The sequence below is a fragment of the Myotis myotis genome, unplaced genomic scaffold, assembly GCF_014108235.1.
Source record: "Myotis myotis isolate mMyoMyo1 unplaced genomic scaffold, mMyoMyo1.p scaffold_m19_p_10, whole genome shotgun sequence".
Taxonomy (NCBI): Eukaryota; Metazoa; Chordata; class Mammalia; order Chiroptera; family Vespertilionidae; genus Myotis; species Myotis myotis.
Window position 1 is genome coordinate 74,807,323 of NW_023416314.1, and position 6,100 is coordinate 74,813,422.

A 6,100-nucleotide genomic window follows, 5' to 3' on the forward strand; every position below is an offset into this window, starting at 1 on the left:
ATCTTTCCTGGTACCTTGACAAACATGGCTTCCCTATTCGAGAGGCGCAGAACCTCAGCAGCCAGAGCCACGGGTGCAGCTCAGAGGAAAGGACCCAGCTCTGCCTTTAGACTCACCTGGTGCTCCCATCCCCAAAGCTCCAGTTTCCACACTCTGAGCTTTGGCAACTCACAAAGGGAAGAAGTGATTCGTTCGTATTTAATGTAACAGGAAGGGGTGACGTGCTAAGACAAACATACTGTAGGTTTTACATCATTAAAATTCCATAGAAAAGCTTCTTAATTAGTGGAAGGGCTAAGCCATCCAGCTGAGCGTAGGTTAACAAGACGTTTCTCAGCCAGCACATCTTCATGGCCACTCATCAACACTCCCACAGCATCCTTACCGAATAACACACTTACCATTAGACACATTCTTCATTCTTGCTGAGTTTATTTCCCCTCTTCTCCTGCTTGGGGCAGCCTGGGGGGGTTGGGGGGGGGGCATCCGACAGGCAAAGGCACTTGCATCAATTTCCAAATCACGGCTGGTTCTATGACTCAAGCTGTCAACACGATGAAATCGTAATTCGTTGATTCTGTCTGTGCCCAATGGAAAGGTCCTGACAGCTCAGTCACAGCCAATGAAATTGAGTCTCTTCTGTGTTGCCTTCCTACCTGATGTGTCCTCAAGCTCCAAAACATATTTCCTTGACAGAAATGGCCACTAAACATTCACAGGTTACAGGGTGCACTGACAGTCTCATGGGCCACTGGTAGGGACGCCATTAGTGACCTCCAACTAGGTGGACGGCCGGGACTTCTATGTCACCAGAGCAGGAAGCTTCGTGTGGCGAGGCACTGCACCATAGTCCTGTGCTGAGGACCTCCATGCTTAGAGTTTAACTTCAAAAGCAAGTTGTGTGAGCCCAGCCAGAGCGGCTCAGTTCGCTGAGTGTTGTCCTGTGCACCTAAAGGCTAAAGGTCACCAGTTCAATTCCAAGCCAGGGCACATACCAGGGTTTCAGGTTCCATCTCCCGTCGGGGCACATACGGGAGGCAACCAATGGATGTTTCTCTCTCACATTGATGTCTCTCTCTCTCTCTCTCTCTCTCTCTCTCTCTCTCTCTCTCAGCATGTCCTCGGGTGAGGCTTAAAAAAAATAAAAAGGAACTTGTTTTTAAAAAAATGTGAATGACTGTAAAATAATCTGTTTTTGGACTCATGTGTTTCCCAGGTGGATATAGTTTGTAAACAATGTGAATAAAATATTTAACATGTTGAACTGTCTCTGTTTGTTAACTTCAGCTGGACATACCCAGCTAAGGTACATACTGGCAGCCTAACCCTTTGAGGACCCTTCCGTTGGTTTCGTAGCGTAGGAGATGGGGATTTTTAAAGTGCCCCAAGATATGCAAGAAATACATGGAGTAATCCTACCTCCATAAGACAGAGGTCTCCTCAAAAAACAGCCCTAGCCAGTATGGCTAAGTGGATAGAACGTCGGCCTGTGGACCAAAGGATTCCAGGTTTGGTTTCAGTCAAGGGCATATACCTCAGTTACAGGCTTCTCCCCAATGTGGGTCCTGGTCAGGGTGTGTGCAGGAGGCAACCAATCGATGTGTTTCTCTCACATCAATATCTCTCTCTGTCTTTCCCTCTCTTTTCCACTCTCCCTAAAAATCAGTGGAAAAATATTCTCAGCTGAGGATTTAAAAAACAAACAAACAAACAAAACACACGCATGGGCTAGTGAGGCCTAGATACATTTTTGTGTGGTGCACACATACACAAAAACTCCTTTTTGCTTGTTGTTCTGATTTTTGTTCTGTGTCTTACTGTGAATTAGTTTCCTTGATTACAAATCAGGAGATTTACAGAAAAATCCACTTTTCCCATTTCTTAAAAAGCCAGACCTGGCAGCACTAGTTTCCCAGTGTCTGGAGCTGCGTGGAACTCTCCCTTTGGGCAGAGCCTCCAGGCACCGCCTCCCTCCGCCTTCCAGCCTTGCTCTTGCACTACTGTGGTTGGTTTGTTAGTTTCATGCATACAGAGAGCTTGTACATGTTTAACTTGGGATCCCTGTCCTGGCCACCTACGTACCATATTAATGCTCTGGATCAGAGTCCACAGTCCGGCTAAGAGTGTCCAGGAAACTGGAACTGAGGGAACAAGAGGGGCACTGGGAGCTTTCGGGCAAAGAGCTTGGCAGAACCAAGCAGCTCAGAGGACGGCAGGGACTGGGGTGGGGGCAGAGCAGGCAGCACTGAACAGGACTGGGGAGCAACGTACAACCTAGGAGATGCTGTCCTACCCCCAGAGGGGGCATCAGGCAACTCAGAGAACTCAAACAATGAATCCCTCTGCTACTCCAGAAGTTGTCGCTTTATAAAACCATTAAATCCATTTTGTATTAGTTTCCTAAGGCTGACCAAGACAAATCACCAAATTTGGTGGCTTAAAACATCAGAAATTGCCCTGGCCGGTGTGGCTTAGTTGGCTGGGCATCTGTCTGGTGCACTGAAGGGGTTGCTGGTTCGATTCCTGGTCAGGGTACATGCCTGGGTTATGGGCTCAGTCCCCAGTAGGGGACATGCAGGAGGCAGCCAATCTATGTTTTGCTTTCACATCGATGTTTCACTCTCTCCTCCTTCTCCCTTCCTCTCTCAAAAATCAATTTAAAAATCTTTAAAAATTCCGTTAAAAACCTAGAAATTTATTTTCTCACAGTTCTGGAAGCTGCAAGTCTGGTGTTGGCAGAGCCAGGCTCCCGCCACAGGCTCTCGGGATGGGCCCTCCTGGCCTGTTCCAGCTCCTGGGGGCTCCAGATGTTCGGTAGCTTGTGGCTAAAGCTCCCATCTCAGCCTCCCTCTCCATACGGGCCGCCCCTCCTCCTCCCTTTGCTCTCTGAGGACGCTTATCATTGGATTTAGGGCCCAGCTCATCTCAAGACCCTTAGCTTAATGACCTGAAAAGACCATTTTTCCAAAGCAGGTCACCTTCACACATCCCGGACGTTGGGACATGGACATGTCCTTTGGGTGGGGGCCATCATTCAGCCCGCTCTGCCCTTTAAAATGAGGGTTTTACTCCAGTAGGGAATGAAGTATGGTAGATAGTTTAACTTTAACCCCGCTGTTTGGCTTCTGTACTTATTTGCTTTGTTTAACAATAGAAAAGTTATTTTGGTTTTCTGAATTATATACATCATCCCATTCGATTAAATACCCTATTGACTGTAATGTGAAATCCCATTTGTAGTGGTCACACTGGTCTTAGAAAGCACATTTTCCTTTACCTGGGAAGGACAGCACAGTTATCCCAAGGTCAGAGGGCTCCAGTTAACGTGTCCCTGCTGACTCAGTGTTCCAGAGACCCAAAACTGTAATTTAGATAACATGCCTAAGTTTAACCCAGGTTCCTCATTCCAGACCCAAGGGCTCTAGATAAAGTGTTTCTGTCAATTCAGTGACCCAAACTATAATTAACATGCTGCTTCTGCTTCTGTAAACTGCTTTTTTGCAAACCAGGTTCCTCATTCCAAACCTTGAGATGTAATCAATACCTTTGTGATCTTTGTCTACATAAGTCTGGTTTTGCCACCATCTTATCACTATGAGATTTGGGAAAGCAAAATGGCCCCTCATAGTCCCGGACTGCAATAAATGTGACTCTTTAATTAGAAAAAAAAAAAAAAATTAGGGTTTTACTTAAACATAGAGTTTCATAAGACAATTCATCCAAGAACAGAAAATACAACGGACTGTTTAAAATAGCACACTTTAAGCAAGCAATACCAAATAACTAAAAACAACAGAAAATGCAAAATTCGCTTAGCAAACAGTCAAATGAGAGAATACAGATCCCCTCCGTAAAAAGGATCACCATAGAGTGTTCCATAGCAAACTTCCCCTATGTTACTAGGAGAGAAGATGGTGGAGATAGCGAAGTAAAGGCAACCCTTTTCAGATACTTTTCAATAAAGGGGGCAATGACAGGAGAGGCCTGGGAGATGAAGAGAAGTTCTGAGTGGATGCGTGACAGCAGGTCTGCACAGCAAGAGGACTGACACGGAAAGAAGGGAAGAACTGGTGATTCGAGAGAGGGCAGGGGTAACTCCCGAGGAGGCAGAGGACGGTGCGTGTGTGGGTCTGACCTCCGGTGGGAGCACAGTTCACCTCTGTCAACGGGAAGGAAAGAAGAGCACGTGGCTGTCGATGCTGGCAAGCTGGGCATTCGGGTGGAGGGACAGATGGGGGAGTTACTCTATCCTCGGTGAATAAGGAGCTGAGAGGGCAGGCGGACCCGTGGAGAGCTTGCTGAGGACAGAGAGACTAACTTCCGCGCAGCGCCGAGGGCCCGCTTGAGGTTTGTGGTCACGTGTGTAAAAGCCCAGGCAGCAGGGCTGTGTTTGGCTCCAGCCACAGTCTTCTCAGCCCAGGAAGAGGCGTATTTTACCAGGCTGCGTCTGGAGTAACTAGGACTTTAAAGTATAAAATGTAAACACAGTCAGAAGGGAAAGTAATGGCATGAAGAGGGTGATGACCAGTGAAGTTTCCGGGAGTGTGGAAAACTGATGGGAGGGGAAGTCTGTGCTAAATTGTTCAGATATGTTCACACACATGCACATGCGCAAGCGCACACACACACACACACACACACAACAATCAGCTCCATGGGCAGACTATACTTCCTCACCCTTTGACTTTGGGCTTAGCCATATGACTAGCGTTGGCCAATGTCGGTGAGCATCATAAAAATCAAGGCTTGAGCCCTAACTAGTTTGGCTCAGTGGATAGAGCATCAGCCTGCGGACTCAAGGGTCGCAGGTTCGATTCCGGTCAAGGGCATGTACCTTGGTTGCAGGCACATCCCCAGTAGGGAGTGTGCAGGAGGCAGCTGATCGATGTTTCTCTCTCATCAATGTTTCTAACTCTCTATCCCTCTCCCTTTCTCTCTGTAAAAAAATCAATAAAATATATATTTTTTAAAAAATCAAGGCTTGAAACACCTGTGCAACTGTCATCCCAATTTCCCGAGAAAGGAAAAACTGTAGGTTTCCTTTTCTTGCATTCTTGCACTTTTGCCATCGTTGCTGGCTAGCCATCACCATGGGTAGCATGTATCTTAATGTCACTTAAAAGGGATATAATTAGATAGTGCTTCCTAGGAAGTAAAAGCTACCTGGGGAAGTTAACCTCACCAGTATTTATCTTTGAAAATCACAAAAGAGGTCTCCAGAATAAAATTCGAGGCACTCCCATGTGTCAGACTTTTACATACAAGAAACATGGTAGATACATGTGATTTTAACTATGGACTTATGTTTACACTACAGAATAGAACAAAGCAGAAACTTATCTCAAAATTTCTGTCTTTGTTTATAACCAATATTTAAGTCAATAACCTCTTTCCCATTGTCAAGTTATATGAATTTTTATCAGTTTATCTTATATATTATATTTCATACTATAGAGAGATATAACTATAGTGAAGCTACTATATTGAAAGTACTCACCAATACTTGGAAAGTGGGTACAAATGGATATACATTTACTTTCTATGTGTAAAAATACAACAGTTTCCAAGTGCACTCAAACATCGGAGGAATTTAGGCAGGAGAGTCTGATAGAAGAATAAAGAAGTTTGAGCTCAAAGACTGAGAATTTGTATTGCTAGAGGTCTCATGAAAGCCGAAGGTCTCAGGGCATTCCTAAGAGTGGTACAAACCAGTTTTGAAGATCTGAGATGAAGGGAATGAGTATTTAAGGAAAATAGGTTTTCACTTAGTATTCAGAATTTACCTTTGAAGTAGTCCACTTGACTTTCGAGCAAACATGGGTTTTAAGAAAAGAACTTGAGGTTCTGAGCCCTTATTTTAAAAACTCATAAGCAGCTAATGAACAAGAGATCAAAGTAATTTTCAAAGGTGGGCAGTTTGCTATTTTTATAATATAATTAAAGTTCTGGTCCACAGGGTCTTAAGGCAAATAACATAGTATCCTCATGATATTGGTGTTTCCAATTTTAAAGGTAAGCATCTGATAACAGATGATATTCAGATTAAGAGTTCGGTGGGACATCCCAAGTTATATATGGAGCCGAAAGAAATCAAATACCA